This window comes from Labeo rohita, chromosome 16 (assembly GCF_022985175.1).
Source record: "Labeo rohita strain BAU-BD-2019 chromosome 16, IGBB_LRoh.1.0, whole genome shotgun sequence".
NCBI lineage: Eukaryota > Metazoa > Chordata > Actinopteri > Cypriniformes > Cyprinidae > Labeo > Labeo rohita.
Genome location: NC_066884.1, coordinates 34750867 through 34771043, shown reverse-complemented (window position 1 = coordinate 34771043; position 20177 = coordinate 34750867). Strand labels below are relative to the sequence as shown.

Here is a 20177-nt window from a genome sequence, read left to right as displayed (position 1 = left end):
TTATCCACAATGTGTGTGTGTGTGTTGCTAGATTGTGTGAGCAAATGTGTTTCTTCAACTTTCAAGGGCATACCTTTTCTCTGACAGCCATTTGGTTTCCCATGTGAGCTGGCTACTCCTGGTACAAAGGCGAGGACACCTACAGGATAAAAGAACATTTGTATAGCCCTTCTGTGATAATGTTCATGTAATTAATTCACAGGGGATAAGAAGCTGTCGTCCATCAAGCCCAGAATCAAGTCAGATATGGTCTTTCACATGACTATACATGCTAAAAAGACAAGCTTATGTGCACTTCAGTTGGGGTCAGAAATATTATAATTACAAACATCTCAGGTTACGCATGTAATCATGGTTTCTTGAGAACGGGGAACGAGACGCTGCGTCCTCTAGAGGGTGCTAGGGGAATGCCTCTCTAGAGGACGCAGCATGGAGTTCTCTTTTGAAAGGGAATATCCCCAACCCTACACTGGACAACTGGTTTGGAGAAAGGTCTTTACAAGTTATCCAGCAATTACAAATCTTTAAGATAAATTGACAAGCTGTCTCCAATTTACATAATTTTTAGTTTATTGAACAATAAAGTCTTGCTTCATACCAGCATGACTCCATGATCCATGATAAAAATGTGCAGAGCAGTGGGTCCCCAGGACTGAAATAGCTACCACTACTGCAGATAGCTAGCTATTTAAATAAGACATATAAGGAGATTCCTTATATAGCTGTAGACTACCCCCTTCCCATCTGTTTTGTACACACCTAGCAAAGTTAGCTAACGAAGGTACATTTTGTTGCAAGTGATCAAAAGCATTACAAACAAGTCCTGTTGCAGTCCTAATCTTCTAAAGCCATACAATATTTTTATGCGAAGAAGAGAGTAAAACACAAGGTTCACACTCACACCTAATTCAAAAAGATACTCCTTTGCATGACGCAATCGGTCACAAGAGACACAAGAGCAAATACCATTTCACAACCAAGGCTGATGTAAGGCTTCTTTTGGCAGCATTTTTTGAATTCGAGCACAGACTGCAGCACACAGGATGAGCTTTATGGCGGACGGAGACGGCGATCGCTTCGATTCCTCTCAAAAATCAATCGTTTTGCCTCGGAAGACTTGGAATATTAATATTTTTTAATTAAATTGTGACTGTAGTTATCTGCCTGTTATATGTTGTGTTTTATTGACAAATGGTAGGTTTAGGGGCAGGGGTTGGGTTACGTGCTCATAAACGTGTAAATAGTGTAATGTAAATAAAACCGTGGTGACTGTTTTGAAAAATCACAACCCAATATAATCTTCCCATAAAATTTGTGTCTGAAAGGGAAACTACAAATTCATATTCAATAAGATCAGGCGCAAAGATAACTGTGTCCATGCCTTTTCAGTGCTAATTCTTCATTGCACGTCTTTAGTAAAACCTGACAGTACAATTTAAACGATGGTTTGCACTGGTGCAAGCTGTTAGTAAAACTGGCCCTAGGTCGACACACTGTAATACTGTAAAAGATTTCTATTCAATTTGAAAGCGTGAACATAGGCTACCATTTTCAAATCACAACATTAAACAGTGACATTTCGTTAACTGATGTTCTTGAATCGGCAGCGCTAAACCCAGCAGTGCATATACTTACTTGCCGGCGACCCACTAAAATAAATGGTTGCTGATTGTAAGTTTGAAAATTATGTAAATATACATTTAATGAATAAAGAACGGACGACAACCACAGAACTGAATCAGACTAACAATACAACAATACTAACAATACAAATACAACAGTGCTAACAATACAAAGACAGGTGAGGGTAATTAACCAATAAAGACATAACAAGAAACAGAACAGGAAAGACCATATAAGGGCACAGAAGGGCGAAACCAACAAAAAAGTCCACAGGGGTGTGACAATTATTTTGTTTATTATTTTATTTTTAAAAAGTGCAATAATATTATCATCGTTATTATTTGTTTGAGGACCAAACCAAATCTCCAAGTGCTCTTAAAACCAGGCTGAAAAAGTTATGTGCATCCCTGAATACAATCATGTGATTTCTTTCTCAGCTGTTTATATTTGCAGACATAACCAACTGTGTTTATGTAAACGTTGTTTGTTTTTGACATAACCGTGTGTATATGACAGTTTAAGCACAACAATGTGGAAGGGTTGTAAAATAAGGGCAGCTTACTTTGTCTCTTACTTTCTGCTCCGCCTCCTGTGCCACTCTGTTGTGTGTAAAGTCATGAGCTTTGCCCTCAGGATGTTGTGTAGCTTTGCTAAAGGTTGTTTTTCCTCTTCACTTGCATTTCAAGGTCTGGAGCACTTGCTGTAGCTGTTCCCTATATGTGACCAAACCTTTTTAAAGCAGACAGTGGTTGTTGTCATCACCTGGACGGGGCATCTACTTGGTGAAAGAATTTATTCCAATAATTATTAATAAAAATGTGTCTGTGTAAGACCTGCTGAGGTAAAACCTCACTCACCTGATCTCAGAGAGGCGCACTAGCAACTGACTTCAGAGGCTGCGGTCTTTAGTGTCCTTGTTAGTGTGCCTGCCTCCTATGCTAGAAACACCAGTTTGAATCCCGCTCGGAGCAAATGAGGGAAGTAGAACTGGAGGGGTTGCATCTGTTTGCTTGAATCATATATCTTTTGCTTCTTCTTCATGTCGTGCCTAAGAACACCCCTAATACATGGTGAGTCAAAGAAACACACAGCCTCCTTTGCTTTACTGCTTTAATAAATCATTAAACTGTCTCTTTGGCATCTATTTATCTCTAAACTGTTGATTGGATTCAGTTATGAATGCCAGAACCAAAAAACATGTAGCATTCTCAGAACTGAATTGATGGTAAACAGACTTTTCTATATAAAATTGACACCTTCATTTTAAAATATTTGAAGAGTTCAGATGCAAAAGCCTCTAAATCCATCTGACGTATTTCTTTAAAATTAGCATTTCTTTCTGGCTACTTTGTATAGGTTTCTATGTAAGTACTGGTACTTCTGACTGATTCGGCTGGAATTTAGCGAGTTTGAAGTAAAAGTATTTGATGGACGTATACTATGTGTCAGGAGCATTCACTCAGTATCATTATCTCATTTTTGATCGAGATGGCTTTTAGCTGGGGTTACACTTTATTTTGATAGTCCACTTTAGATATTCTACTAACTGTAAGTAACTTTGCAACTACATGTCTACTAACTCTCAAAGCAGACCCTAGTGAAAAAAAAGTATACTTTATTGTATTTGTAATATATTTCCTGTTTCAATAGTACATTGCAAATATACTAACCAAAAGTTGTACTAACTTTAAATATATTATAAGTGTATTACCACCATGCTTTTACCTATTTTCACAATACAACTTTTAACACACTTTAAAATAATTGTAATTTAGTATATTTTCTAAAAAATATATTTTCTAAAAATATACTTGAAATGTAGTTTTGTTTGTTTTTAAAAGTGTATTTATTTGCACTTTATGTAAATATATTTTAGTATTATTTTTAACTGTGTGCTGAAATGTAACAATGCATTGAAAGTATACTTTTAAAGTACATTATTAAAGAACTTGTTAGTATGCTTTAAGTAAAATTTTGGAGTAATTTTTAAGTGTACTTCATGCTTACAACAGAAAGTAATAAAACATGATAAATGCATTTAAAGCCCATTTAAAACATTATTAAATGAAGTGTATGCATACATACAAAATGCTACTCTTGTAATTGTGATTTAAGTATTTTAATAAATTGATACAATGTCACAGAGGGGTCCATGTACATCAATGCATTTATAATTTTATACCAACAGCACACCATACGAACACTAGAAAAAGTGTTCTAGACTGTAAAACCAAATAGTATTCCTTGCTATAAAAATACTAGTAAGTTTACTCTATTTTAACCAAAATGTTGAGTTTACTAATTTTTTTTTCATTGCTGAAATATTACAACAGATAGTTCCCATAACTAATGAAATTTAAGTAAAATTACTCAAAATGTCCAAGACATGCTGTTACGCATGCGCACTGGGCGACAATTGCCCCTCCCCCCCGTCGTCGCAGAAGCACAACGGCTGAAGACTCAACGTGTGTTTGCAGAGGATCTATTTCGGTAAAATCAAGGTAAAAGCTTTTAATTTAAGTCTCATTTTTTGCTTGCTAGTCCTTATGATGGTTAGATTTTATGCACTTTGTTGCATGCATTGTTTTGTGGAACATCTTAGCCCATTCAAAGAACTCAAACACGGTTGACCCTGCACATTATTTGAAGCGATTTCTGTTCAAACCACTTAACTTAATGTCCACTTCATATCTGTAAAATTAGCTGCCTGGTTGTCTATTAATTACTATGTTATCCATTCGTGCTAGTGATAAGTTACGAGAATAGGAGTAATTTGAACGACGGTTGTTTCATGTGACGTTTTGCAGAATTCAAAATTCAGTGAGAAGTAAACAAAACACTTCAAACGAGGAGATCGTTTTTAATTTCGTAAACGCTTAGCATATGCTGTAGGATATTTTATTCTGGACGCGGTACATTCGAATGAGGAGCTCAGAGACACCGCCGCATTCACGCTAGAGAGCGCGCAATCCGGTCAGTGTACAAACGGATGGAAAAGAACGCTACATCTTCAGACGGGTTCTTTTAAAATAACTCTTTTTAACTTGACACGGCGATTTTGAAAGCAACTATGAGTGCTAAACTGTAGTCAAGCCGTAGCATTATTTGTTAGAAATACCTGGTTGCGACGAAAATAGTATGCGTGCTTAGTATGATAATTACGGTAATGTGCAGGCAGTAACAAACAACACGCATTCTGAGATTGTCAACGAGTCTTTAGCAGACCCATCACCCCCACCTCCTCAAGCAGAGTATATATAACATTGAAACTTATTTAAATGTAAGTTAACGATCTTAGTTTTAAAATACCAGATGTTTCCATTTACATTACATAAGAAAAAAATACTCTATACATTTGGTTTTGTTTGTTCATTGTTCACTGATTTTTGATTGATGGATAACACTTTTTTATTATTTTAGAATACCAGCTGATGACTGCTGTGCAGTGGAAATGTAAGTTCAGATGCTTTAGTTTATGTTTGTTACAAGTGCTATGTTTGTGACATAACAGACATTCTTTACATTTGTGTTTTATACTTTGCAGAGAGGATCTACTTAGATAAATATAAGATGAATGCAGTAAATGAGACTTAAAAGCATTTATTTCATTTTCTTCCACAGATCGATCATCTTGATAAAACCTCAGTATATCATCAGGAGCAACAGGTATTAATTTTGTGCTCCTTGATATGTTTTTTCCTCCAAAAATGGACAGTCTCTGACTTAAATTTTATCAATCACCAAAGGCCACATTTTCAGCTAAAAATCTTCTTTGCTGTTCTGCTGAAGAAAAATACTCATGAACATCTTGGGTGGCGTAAGGGTGAGTAAATTAATAGCTAATTTTTATTTTTGGGTGAACCTGTTTTTTTTTTTTTTTTTTCATTTCCAAAATTTTCAAAACCCTATTCCTTTTCAAAAAGTGTGTTTATGGATTGTGTCCTTCAAAATGTTAATAGCCACTTAATGTTTGTTCTTAGATCTTTGCAGGATTCAGTCGCATATCTCGGATCTGAGTTCTGCGCAGCACTGGACACAGACTCTGCACTTTTGACATTTTCTAGAAAAAAGGATTTTAAATTTCACATCAAGTTAATTAAAAGGTATTTCTTTATCATGTTGACTGTAGTTGTTATCTTTAAATCATGATTTGCTTATGATTGTTATCCTTAGCCTGTCTCTATTTTTTCATAGTCATCTGATGTTTCCACTGCAGTACTTCAGGGCCTTTCAGTCATCCTGGAGGATGGCCCACAGGAATTTTACAGGATGTGTTTCGTAAGTATTACTGGATTTTCTGCTCTCATCATTTTGTTTTATTCAATATGAATATAGTTCTGGTTATGAAAAATTGTCAAAGGTTCTGTGTATTTTTTTTTTTTTTTAGTTTTGCAGTAGATGCTATATTTGTCTTTTGTGAAACAGTTTATTACTGAAATTGGTGTAAATGCTTTAAATTCGTGAAATTGTGTTGAGTGATCACAAACATCATTACACACTTTGAAATAAACTTCTTGAAATAAAGAGCCTAGTTCACCCAAAAATGGAAATTAGCCCATGATTTACTCACTCTCAAGGCATCCTAGGTGTATATTAGGGCTGCACGATAAATCACATGTGATTGTCATGTGCATCTCGACAGTGAAGATGGTTCTGTGATTAGTAGTAAATCTCTATCACATGCATTCAGATGGAGCGGAATTTAATACACAGAGCCTTAGTTCACTGACAAGCTACGCAATATCGCGTTCATAATCGAATGCGATTCACCTGCGCGTATGAACGCGATATTGCGTAGCTTGTCAGTGAACTAAGGCTCTGTGTAATCACATAACCGTCTTTACTGACAAGATGCGCATGACAATCGCATGCAATTTATCGTACAGCCCTATTGTATATGACTTTCTTCTTTCAGACCAATACAATCAGAGTTATATTAAAAAATATCCTGGCTCTTCCAAGCTTTATAATGTCAGTGGGTGGCTGTTTCTGTTCAACAGTTTAATGAAGTGCAGTAAAATGCGTCCATCCATAATAAAACGTGCCTCACACGGCTCCGAGAGGTGAATACAGGCCTTCTGTAGCGAATATATGTTTTTGTACGAAAAATGTCCATATTTAAAACTATACACTTTTCTCTCACTTCCGCTAACTGCCATAGGCAGAAGCCATCCCGGGCAGCTGATGTAGGATGTACGTGTGCGTATGCGCCGGTGATTAGTGACAAACATGGAAGCACAGGACAGAGCGAAATGAAACACCAGTAACGAATTAGAAGTACAAAACAAAGATCCATAAAGAAGAATGTCGGAGGATTTCAATATAAACCAAGAGCAGACTGGTTTTCTTTTGCTAAAGTAAGGAAACTTTGCTTCCTTTGCTCCTGTAAACAAACTTTTCTTTGCTAGTCGAAACTTACATTTCGACTAGCATATTTACACCAGCGCATGCACACAAACGTCCTACAACATCCACCTGGAAAGGCTTGCACGTATGACAGTTAGTGGAAGTGAGAGAAAAGTGTTTAAAACTTTTTAAATGTGTATATTTTTCTTACAAAAATGCATCAATCCACTACAGAAGACCTTTATTCATGTGTGAGGCACATTTTATTATGGATGGATGCGCTTTCTTGCACTCCTTTTGAACTGTTGAACAGAAACACCTGCCCATTGCCATGGAAAGCGTGGAAGAGCCAGGACATTTTTTAAATGTTACTCTGATTGGATTGGTCTAAAAGAATGAAGTCATACACACCTAGGATGCCTTGAGGGCGAGTAAATCATGGGCTAATTTTAATCTTTGGTTTGGGTGAACAAACCCTTTAAGATAAAATCATGTAAATGATGGGTGTGATCCATCACTCCATAACACGAGAGAAAATGCTCTTAGCATTCTTAGCATGTTGTAAAAAAAAAAAAAAAAAAAAAAAAAGTTCTGTGAATTCACATCTATAATGTTGAAAACAATGTACAAAACATTTAGTCCATGGAACTTGTGTGTTATATTCCAAGACTTCCAAGACAAGGCATGCAGTAATAGTTGACACAAATGATAATTTACACTTTTGCTCTGATTTAAATCATGTATTGTGAAATGTCACTGTCACACTATAAATCTCGTCATCTCTCTTTGGTGATCATAATTTAAAGCTTAATTACATTTCCTTGTACTTGATGTTTGCACAGATCATTGTACACTCACTCTGGTCATCAATATGAATCAGTTTGCTTATAAATTAAAAGCATTAAAAGTTCCTTGTCAATATATGCTTTTAGAACATTTCCAGTATTGAAATGAAGAAATTTACACTCTACCTATTTTATTTCTCTACTTAGGATGTGGATGCAGACTTCAGTCAAGCAGTTGTAGACCTGCTCACAGTTCTACCAGAGGACATGCCCTCATTGTGGATGCAATAAAGGCAATCATGGAGGGAAGAATTGTCATGAATGGGTTTTAAAGGCCTGTATTTTATTTTTGCTGTTCTGTTTGCATGCCATTCTGAAAATGCTCTATTGTTTAACAGTGTTCCAGTGGGTCCAGATAATGTTATGACAACAAAGTGCTGTTTAGTTAAGAAGTCTGTAAAGAGTATTATAAGAACACAGATGTTTTAAAAGCTAATTTTTATTATTGTGATATTCTTAAAGTTTTTTACAAAAATAAACTGTTGAGAATTTCAAACTTGTATTAAGTTCATTTCATGCTGGTTGAACGAATAAAAATACGTTCAGTTTACTTAAAGAAAATGTGGAAACCGATTGCACGAAATGTTTTAAGTTCCCATAGCTTAAAATGGCAGATTAAATCCATGTTGAGAATAACAGCATTTAAGATGTTTGCACAACACAAAATAACACTGCTAGGTAAATAGAATTAATAAAGTAATCTTACTATTAAATCTTAAGTAAGATTAGTAAATGTCCTGGAGTATGTTAACTAGAAATGACATTAAACCTACTTGATATTTATTAGTTAATTTACTCTGTAAGAGTTTGCTTTCTTTACTTTAAACTGATTATTAAATTAACTTTAGTTTTACCTTTAAGTTTGCTTTAACAAAATAAGGCAATTGGTTTCCAAACTTTTTTTTAAGTAAGCTGAACTTATTAGGATTTACAGTGTACTGGACAGGAAGTTCAGCTACTAGTTTGTGATGTCACAAGTACAGCCAAGTAAATACTATTGCATGACAATATTATACAATTGAATTTCACTCACACTGTTTTAATGACACTGACAACGAGTGCATTCAGCATTGGGGAAAAAAATTGGCATATTTTTACTCAAAAATAATATATTTATGGTGTGTTTCTTGTATATTTTGAAGACACCCTTAATTAATTTGTAATATACTTGTAATACAAACAAAGTACACTTTAATATCACTAATCAAGCATGCAGTTAGCTTACACAGCATATACTTACTTAAAGTATACTAAGTATACTTGAAGTTGTTCCAATTTAGCACATAAAAGTACACTAAATACACTTACAGTTATGCTTTACTACAATTTAATTACAACTAAAATATACTTAGCACAAAATTAGTTGTTCCAAAATAGCACACTTCAAGTTAACTAATCAGTAACACACTTGAAGTATACTGACAATTAGTCTGGCTGCAAGTATACTTAGCATATTTTTTTTTCACTAGGGCTGTTAGAAGATATTAAGCAGACAGTCTACTAATACTCTAAGGACTAGTTGAATGCAGTTGCAAAGTTACTTTACTGTTGGTAGAATGTCTAAAGTGGACTATCAAAATAAAGCGTTACCGCTGCTGGTTCTGAACTCTTCATTTCAAGACCTAAAGCATGTTACCTAATCCCATCTCTGGGCAACTATAATTCAACTAAACATTTGACATTGTATTATTGTGTAAGTGGACATCTCTTTTGAAAATATATTACCCTTGTGTGCTCAGAAAAGGGAGTATAACAAAATTACTGAAAGGAGAAAAGTGCTTCAGTAATTACAAGTGTGTATCTCTGTATAATTCAGCTGTCTGCTGCAAACGTGTCTTCTGCTCTTTCCACTTTCAGTCAGTAATCACATTTCTTTTTCAAACTAGGCAAACGTACTTCCCAACGTTTCCCCTCAAGCTGCTTCTGCATAAGTGGCGTTATACTGTTGTTTTGCTTTGACGTCAGCGTGTTTTTGTATGTGCTATGTATAGCACTCTTTTGAAGTGAACCTGAGGATGTAAGGGACAGTATGTGAAAACACTGTTCCCAAGGTTGCATGATAGAGGTCCACTCCAGAGGCAGCCACGTCTACACTTGTACTGTACAGTACTCTTTCTCAGAGACGTACTTCAGAACTCACTGTTCTCTTTGTAGCGCTTTACTGCAAAAAGAAAACGGAAAAAAACAAACAAACACAAAAAAAAAACTACATTCATATTCCTAATTCTATATTCTACTTATATTCCTAATCAGCATATTGGTCTTGTTTATATTAGGTGTCTTTAACTACTACATACTTAAACAAAAATAATGAATTGTTTCATACATTGTATTTAATCTGTTCATGTTGCATTGCAAATCACTGTTTCAGTGTAATTATACATTTAGGTACTAAGTAATGTTAATTAAATGCATGTACTTACTATATGGTTAGGGTTAAGATTAGGGTTTGGCTTAGGGTTACATGCTGGAAGAGTTTGCTAAAGAGTTTTGAACTTTCTTCATCTGCATTCTGCTGAACTGACGTGAATTTACCTTTCCTTCAGCCTAAGGTTTATTCATTTCACTTTTTGGTGTGAAAGGGCTTTTACATTTACCGAAAATAGAACTTTTTATATTAAAAACAAACAAGCAAGCTCAGCCTAGATTTGGAAAAGTAATGTAATGCATTAATTCCATATAAAGTAACTAACATAATTACTCACTTTTAGGGAGCAACACAATGCAGTGCATTACTTTTAAAAGTAACCTTCCCCAACACTGTTACTAACAGAACCAAATTGCAAGCTCCAGTTCCACTAATAGCACCTCTATGTGTCATTGCACAGGAGAACAATAGTAAAATATAATTGGATAAAGTTACAGCAGCCTTGGGTGGTCAGAAAATATAAAGAAAAGAAAAAAAAAAAAATCATCTTTGGGTCTTTCATTCAGTTGTCCTGGCAGTGCAGACAGTAAGTCAAGAATTATGTGCTCCTCATTCTGAACATTGCTATTTCTTCTCCTCTACCAAGACTGACAAGAAGGAAATACATGGAGACAGGAAACACACTCTTAAAGTCATCATCCATGTTTCATTCCAGTGAAGAATTGGATTGTCATTACATCTTCAGCAAAAGTCATTTGAAATCCCTGGAACATATGTTGGGTTCAGATATCAGTGGAATTAGACTGCATCTTTGAATCAGAGAGCAATTACTCACTGTCTCACATCTGAACCTTATAAGCAGCTGAAGTTATTTTTGGTCTTTAGGACAGTGATGTGTAAACATGAATTCATCATATTTGAACAACACTTACTTATTTTCATTGTCTGGCTCTGCATTTTTCATGTGGATTCTTTATGTGTGTCTTTAAAATGATTATGGGTAGAATAGGACAGATTTTTTGTGATTATCCAAAAAAGCAGCAGTCACCTTTAGATAACGTATTTCATTGAAACATTCTATTTTACGATTGATTTAGCATTAATAACACAATGCATGTGAATTCCAAGCCTGTCATGTTCAACAAAATTACAATATAATGTTCCCAACATCTGCTGAGAGTGGAAAATATATTCAGTGGTCTAGTTCTGTTTTTCCACTCCGAATAAACATAATATGAACACATTTATGCTGTGACATTTAATCAACAGGGGACACCCTGCCTCATGAATTGGATTAGTATAGTGCTACTGCAAGCCACAGCATTGTGATTGATTCCATTACCATAATACTACGTAAACAGAAATGCATTTACTAAAGATGGAGTTAAATGTTTTGTATTGCAACAGTCCTCTCAGACAGAGGAAAGGAGAAAATGTTGAGGAATATTGCTGTAGCGTAATATTACCTGTAGCAGATGCTCAAATGCATGGCAGTTCTTGTGTAGCAGGAAAACGAAAGGGTTTATTAAGTCTCACTCTCACGTATGGTAACAAAGACACCTTACAAATTTAATTTTCAAGTGGTATAGTAAGTGTGGGGACAAAATAACACAATGCATTTTTTATACAAAACAGGGTCCTTGCATTACTTTCAGTAATATCTGTTATAGACATATTAGATATATTATTTTATTTTTATTTATTTATTTATTTATTTTTTGGTCTATTGATTGTTGACTGATTGTTGAAAATTAATAATTATTAAAAATTACCAATATATAACTGATTTGAATACTGATTATTGAGTACAGCACTAGTAATGGTGAACTGAAGTGTAACAGTAAAATAGAATTTTTGTTTTATCAATTTAACACATGGGGAAACAAAAGAAAAAAAAAAAAAAACTGTCACTGTTAATGTAGTGTCAGTGTTCATAAAAATGCTTGAAATGTTCATCTTTTAATAAACAGAAAATAATGAGATGAGGGACAGAACAGAAAAAAGCCTGTGAGTGTGTCTGACAGCTCCGTTAAATTAAAGCTGCACTTTCATCTCTGCATCACTCATGTTTACCACAAATATATTGATTAATGGTCCAAAAATGTTGTTAAACTGGAAATCATGTAAACATCAAATAGAACTGTAACATGAATTTGGACTAAAGCTCCCAGAGAGAGGCTTTTGCTTACTCATTTCTGCAGTCCACCACACACTGCCTATTAAATGAGTCAGTGAATGGGAAAAGAGAATAACTATATAGCTGAAAACAAGAGACAAGAGCAAAAATTCTCACAAGAGTGAGTGACGACAACAGCGAGGTCATGCATTACTAACAGCCTTCTAGGTCACTGTTACAAAGTCATTAAGCACATTCACCTTGCAAAGCTATTAAACAAGCATATTAAAATGGTAAGCCTTTATATTTGCACTTAAGTGCACGCATTTTGAAGAAAAGGTTGACAAGGACAATGTAATCGGATGTGCTTTCAAAAAAAAACAAAAAAATTATGGCTACAGTTACAGTTACACTTAAGTGAGTGGAATTCACTGGGAAATATTTCACTGTCAATACAGTGGATAGCTGTACATGTGCATTTGTTGTTCCTAAAAAGCAGTCTGCACTTTTTGAACTTTTAGATGTAAGAACAGATGCTCTTTTAGATGTTTAGATTCTCTTTAAACACTAAACCATTCACCATTTTAGAAGTCAGTGTACCATTAGAATGATTTTAAAACTGATATTTCAAGGTAAAACACTTGATAAACAGTTGATTTTTCTCATGTTTGGTTCAAGGTCCGGAAAACTCAGGATTGTTTTAAAAACTCAAAAAAGAGGATATGAAAATTCTGTCATTTACTCAGCCTCAAAGTTTTAAGTTTGATTATTTTAGATGAACCTCAAGCTAACACACACACACACACACACACAAAAAAAACAACAACAACAACAACTGTGGACTGATCTTCTCAGAGTCACTGAATAATTCACACACGTTCAGTAATATTTGCGCTGTTTTTTTTGTTTGTTTGTTTTTTTTTTGGTTTTTTTTGGTAAATAAAACAGATTATTGTAGTACATTTTACAAGAAAATATGTTTTCAGTCTTTACATTTAAGAAGTTACACATTAATTAATTATTAAATAATAATTAATTAATTTTTGGTTCTCCATAATTATTTAAGAAATATACTCACAATTTCTGAGTAAAAACTATTCATGCATTCATTTATCCTTTCTTTTTTTTCCCCCTTTCTTTCTTTCTTTCTTTCTTTCAGTGTGTCTGCTGGGTTTTTATTAGAAGGATATATTTAAAAAGGACATACTAACACATTAAAAGACTAACATATTACAAACATTTTAAAAAGAAAAGTAATGATTTCAAAAGTACTGTTATTTTTACTGTGTGGATTCCCAGAGATCAAAAACCATCTAACGACAAGTAAAGTCCATCTCAAAAGAATATTTTACATTGCACTTAAATGTTTACTGTTCATTTCATTGAGTTTCTCCACAGAAGCTCAAACATTCTTCTTTTATTTCACTTGACTCTTCATTCACGGTATTCCCCTATCAAGGTCATAACAGCTGTAATTCCTGGCAATGGTGTCTCTACCAACACTAGGGGAAGTTCAGCCAAGTTGTGATATTGAGAAAAATATGTAGCCGTGACATACATTTTGTCCTTCAGTGCAACATTTATGCATCTCATTAGAATCTCTGGGGATGTGATTAACAGCTATATTGATTTATCTACTGCTATTTTAAGGAGGCTTTCCTACTCAGTGACTACATCACTCTCATTAAATTGAAACATAATGATGGACAAGGACATGCCACATAAGGTTGTCAGTTATTATTTACTCTCGTACAGTACATATTTTCCCGTTCACATGACTAGTTAGCTAGTTGCTTGGTTGCGGAATTATGTCAAGAATCAGAAAGTATTCATTTATATTTTATTTCTCTGATGTTTGCCTGGAGGACAAGACCACAAAATCAGGTTAATAAATAATGGTGTGAGAAGTCTGCAGATGCAAGACAAGTGTATTCCAAAGCAATGATGCCACTTGTGTCCTTATAACCTACTACTGCTATAATTAAGAGGATCTCATTCATCTTTAGTACATTTTAATGGGTAATACAGAATAAAAATGCTGAATTATTGAGTGGCAGTTGACTTAATGACTAGTGGTTTTCTTCTGCATTTTGTTTACTGTGCAGTGGCACAAATGAAAAATCTCACAGCTTTTCAAGATAGTAAAATCAATATTCTATTCTATTTAATGGCCAAGACTGTCTCAGTGACTCAATAGGGTGAACTGTTCCGTAGCAAACCCCTTTTTTTCTCCATGTTGTTTCTGATGTTTTGCTTTTGCTCTTTGTTATTTTCTCTACATTCTTGTATTCATCCCTTCATTCATTCATTTATCTTTTTTTAAACGAATGTCCACACTGTATACAATAACTTTGCACAAGGAACATTTTTTTTATCCATTATTATATTCATTCTCCCCATCTACCAAATCACATTTATACTCATTCAAACACTGAAACCTAGCTGCTTTAAGACGTCAACCACATGTCCTTGCATAATACAGGTGCATCTAAAAAAAAATAGAATATCATGAAAAAGTTATTTTTTTTGTTGTAACTTATTACACAAACTGAAACTTCATATATTCTAGATTCATAACATGTAAAGTGAAACATTTCAAAAGTTTTTTGTTTTTCATTTTGATGATTAGAGCTTACAGCTCATGAAAGTCAAAAATCCAGTATCTCAAAATATTAGAATATTTCTTAAGATCAGTCAAAAAACAGATTTGCAAAACAGAAAAGTTCAAGTTCTTTAAAGTATGTTCATTTATACATTCAATACTTGGTCGGCAGCACAAATTACAGCAAATTACTTGCTCCTAGCATGAATTATAGCATCAGTGAGGTGTGGCGTGGAAGCGATTAGCCTGTGGCACTGCTGAAGCACTACTGAACTCGTCTGAATATTGTTGGATCGACTGTATCTCATCTTTCTCTTGAAAATATCCCATAGATTCTCAATGGGGTTCAGGTCAGGCTTGTTGGCTGGCCAATCAAGCACAGTAATATCATGGTCAGCAAACCACTTGGAAGTGGTTTTGCCACTGTGGGCAGGTGCTAAAGTCTTGCTGAAAAGGAAATCAGCAGCTCCATAAAGCTTGTCAGCAGATGGAAGCATAAAGTGCTTCAAAATCTCCTGGTAGATGGCTGCATTGACTTTGGACTTGATAAAACACAGTGGACCAACAACAGCAGACTTCACGACACCCCAAATCATCACTGACTTCAGAAACTTCACATTGGACTTCAAGCAGCTTGGATTCTGTGCCTCTCCAGTCTTCCTCCAGACTCTGGGATCATGATTTCAACATGAAATTCAAAATTTACTTTTATCTGAAAAGAGGACTTTGGACCACTCAGCAACAGTCCAGTTTATTTTCTCCTTAGCCCAGGTAAGATGCTTCTGATGTTGTTTCTGTTTCAGAAGTGGCTTGGTAGCCCTTTTCCTGAAGACGTCTGAGCATGGTGACTCTTGATGCACTAACTCCAGCTTCATTCTACTCCTTGTGAAGCTCTCCTAAGTGTTTGAATCAGCTTTGCTTGACAGTTTTCTCAAGCTTGTGCTCATCTCTGTTGCATGTGCACCTTTTCCACCCAATTTCTTCCTTAGAGTCATCTTTGCATTTAATATGCTTTGATACAGCACTCTGTAAACAGCCACCTCTTTCAGTAATGACCTTCTGAGACTTACCCTCTTTGTGGAGGGTGTCAATGATTGTCTTCTGGACCATTGCCAAGTCAGCAGTCTTCCCCATTATTGTGGTTTCAAAGAACAAGAGATACCCGCAATTTATACTGTACTGATGGACATTTAATGAAACTCAAATGTAAATATTCTAATATTTTGAGATACTGTATTTTTGTAAGCTCTGATCAAAAAAAAAAAAAAACAACTTTTAAAATGTTTCACTTTACATGTAATGAATCTAGAATTTATGAAAGTTTCAGTTTTTGAAATAAGTTACAAACAAAAAAATAACTTTTTCACTATATTCAAATTTTTTGAGATGCATCTGTATTTCAGAGCTGTGGAAAGAAATATTATAAATACTAGCTTAAATTTAATTTAGTCACACAAAGCATGTGTATGAAGCATTACAATAATTGCATCAAAATGACTACTTTTATAGTGCATTTCTTTCATATTTCTGGATCAAATTACTGTGGCTGTACACTTGTTTGCAGTAGTATAGTAGAGTTATATATGCTAATATATTTAGCACAGTTAAAGCTGCTTTTGTGTTCTGTATCAAACACATGATACTGTCTTAAATGAAGCTGAAACTGAGAATATTGCAATAGCAACATTTTGGATTAAAGTTGCTGCAGCGACTATTAGATACTGTATATGTGCATTTAGAAAAAAAAATGCTTACGATACATGTTAGTTCCATTTTGGAATGACAACAAAACAATAATAAAGACAGCAAATACATAAATTCTGGATTCCTTTGTCACTTTGTTACAAAATAATCTCTAGTTAAACTCTTTCAGACAGGTGATATGCTTTAGTTTTTGGACAACGCCACATTATTTGATTAGTACATATCCTTTCCTTTCCTGGCAGGCAATATTGGCAGAAGAAGCATTTCATTCTCGGCTGATAGAAATTGGAAATCATCTCCTGAAACGAACGAATCATCTGCAACCTGTTTCAGAATGCAGCTGACTGCTGAAATGCGTGAGTTGGGTTTCTGACAATCTCTTTCACCTATTCTATCTGTTCTATTCTTGCCCGCCCTTTTGTGCTCACCAACTCATTTCTGCTCTGTCTCTCTCTCACATACAAATACGCACACACTGGTGCAGATGGACACCTGAATTCTGGGTCTTCTGTGAGATGTTTATTGCATCTCTCCAGCGCAGGTTATGTGTATTCACAAACTCATTCATTCTGTAAGACTATTTAACTAGAGCTGAGACACTGCACAAAAGAAAAATTCACCCGCAATACCACTGGAATTGGTTATGTGAGCAACTAAAAGAAAAAAAAAAGATAATCAAATTAAGCAAAAAGGACCAGTAGCCTTCTTCAGCAGCCAAGTCCTTCTGGTTTTATTGTGTTTCAAGTCATGTATTTTGCCACTTTACATTCTGTTAATTGTATTTTTCATGCTTTGCTTAGTTTATGAAAATTAATGCCCTGTATTTTTAATTTAAAATCGTTGTAGGCAACGACCTCTTTGACATACCTATGCGTAGACTTCATTAAATATTTGGTACTCACTGGTTTTTACTGTTTTAATTATATCCTTAATGTCAGTAAATAAATATCTTTGTTCAGCATGACAGATTAGATTCTTCCTCCAGCACCGTTGTTGAAGGCTGCAGTGGTTTTAACACTGTTCCTTCTCATATCGCCATGTTTATTAAGTTTTAGGGGTCTATATGTTAAACTTTCACTACAAGGAGAATGCTTCCTGACTGATCTTACAGGGCTGTTTTTACACACTTGTATTCATATACAGTTTACAAAGAAAAGATGTGTGAGTGAGTGAGTGAGTGAGATTGCCCTGCTGTTACCAGGTAGGAACTGATGAATAAAGTGTCTGGTCAATTATTCATGCAAGCAGATGGTGCCACTTCTGCTGATTGTACATTTTGACTGTTAAAAAAGAAACACTGTAGCCAAATTAAAAAAAAAAAAAAAACGTAAAAGAAAAGGGTCTGAAACTGCAAACTATACAGTGGCTGTGGAAAGTCTACACACCCCTGTCAAAAGATTTTTGAGAGAGTCAATAAAATAAATCAATTAAGTAAAATTATATCAGATTTTTATGTGATACTGAAATTAATTAATTCATGCTCAGGGCCCCAAACACAAATATTACAAAGATTTATAAAAGATAAATCATTGTGTGGTCATCTGGGATTTTGGTATGGAGATACAGGTTAGGATTATAATTTTTTGGTAGTATTATATCACATTGTGAGTGTATATTTGTACCATGTGCTGTTTTCTTACGGCATCTGATCAGAGCGTTTGGACCCGGAAATAGTGACGTGGGACATCAGACTTAACAAGCGGATAGTCAAGATAGAAGGTAACAGAATAACAGACAAAACCAGCAGGACTCCATTACAAAGATAAAGACAAATAGGATTTTCATCTTTCAACAAGTCAACAAAGGAATAGATTTGGAAGAAGATGAAAATTTTGGAATGGCAGAGTAAGAGCCCAACCCTAAATCCAATCAAAAACTTGTAGTATGACTCGAAGATTGGAGATCCCTCACAGTTTGTTCAATCTGAAGCAAAGAAAAATAAACAAATAAAGATGTTCTAAATTGACAGACTGGCTGCTGTATTAAAATCAAAATGTGCTTTAACCAAAAATGTGTTACTTTTTCTTAAAGGGGGTCATCGGATGCTAAGTTCACTTTTACATGTTGTTTGAACATTAATGTGCGTTGGCAGTGTATGTACAAATCTACCCTATAATGATAAAAATCCATGCAGTGGTTTTTAGTTAATCTGTAAAAATAATATTCCCTTTTTTAAACTGAGCCATTCTCAGATGCCTGTCATTGTGGCGTCACACCCACAGAGGCTGCTCCACAGTGCGAAGAGAGGGGCGGAGCTCATTTGCATTTAAAGCAGCCTCAACCAGAATGGGATAATTTTTGCAGAGCTGAATTTGGCAAGGTAAAAAGGGTGTTGTTTTACACTACCATTGAGAATTTTTAACCAAAGTATATTATAGACTTTTCATTAAGACCCTAAAGAATCATATCAACTTGTGGAAAATGGGCATCCGATGACCCCTTTAAAACTTTCTATTTCTTTGTTTTTGGTAGTTTCAATATCATATTAAAAATGCAAAAAGAACGGACATGATTGATTGTTTGATTGATTGATTCATTCATTCATTCCTCTCAAACACCTGCAATTTTAACAGGGGTGTGTAGACTTTTTATAGTCACTGTATGTCTAAGGAGAGCTTAATTATACGTAACCTGTGAGAGATAAATATAACAACATATGTGGTGTGCTTAAAAAAAACACCACTGGATTCTTGGCAATCTTTGCTCTTCACTATATTTGCAATATTTTTTTTTTCCTGGTGTACCTCTGTGGTTTGTTTTTGTGTCATAGATTTTCTGCCCACACCTAATGCCTCTGAGAGTATTGTATTGTCTCTGTTTAAATGTCATAGAATATATTCATGCCACACTAGTGCGAAATTTCAGTGTAAAATGGGCACATTTTTTAATTCACTCTGATAAGTGACTGATCCATATTTTACACCAATATTAAGCCATCAAAGTATAGGACATCAAAGCGTGCCATTCTTTCAGTCACAAGAAAGGAGCTGATTGAAATGTCCCTTTGTTGTTGTGTTGAAAGAATCTCTTCTCCAGAGACTAAAAAAATATCCCCAGCTCTCTGCAGATCCCAAACTATAACTCCAAATTTATTAGCAGCATCCCCTTTGTTGTTCAAAACACTTTATCCTTCCATGGTTACATGTTTTAATCATTTGGCACTTTATAAGAATATTGTGGATCCCCCAACCCAAATGCTTACCCTAACCCTCAAATCTGATTGATTGACAGACATGTTTTTCCAAGATGATGAACTAGAAACATGCATACTTTGTCATAAAATCATGGCCACCTTCTTGAAATAGGAATATTATTGGGGTGAAACTGAAAGAACTTAATTAGATTTACGAACTTAACTAGTTAGCAGGTTATTATGGAAGCCCATTTCTGCCACTGAATAAAAATATAAAAAAGGTAATTGAGACTTTTTCTTTCCTTTCAATTGTGAGTTAACATCTTGCAATTCTGACGTTTTTCTCAGATTTGCATGATATAAACTCACAGTTATAAGTTATGAAGTCAGAATTGCAAAAAAATAAATAAAAAAATAAATAAAAAAACTCGTAATTTAGA

The 20177-nt window shown here is 34.7% G+C and overlaps 1 long non-coding RNA gene across 3 annotated transcripts; it reads left to right on the top strand.

Annotated features, from left to right (window-relative positions):
• The first annotated feature begins 4057 nt into the window (after positions 1–4057).
• LOC127177835 (uncharacterized) lies at positions 4058–8241 on the top strand. 3 transcript variants are annotated; one of them, XR_007829265.1, is made up of 7 exons: positions 4059–4124; positions 5044–5076; positions 5245–5289; positions 5370–5446; positions 5604–5726; positions 5818–5901; positions 7962–8241. It is a non-coding gene; the product is annotated as an uncharacterized LOC127177835 (long non-coding RNA). The 3 variants fall into 3 exon arrangements; XR_007829266.1 differs by lacking the exon at positions 4059–4124 and adding an exon at positions 4218–4903; XR_007829267.1 differs by lacking the exon at positions 5044–5076 and having other exon boundaries at positions 4058–4124.
• The last annotated feature ends 11936 nt before the right edge of the window (positions 8242–20177 follow it).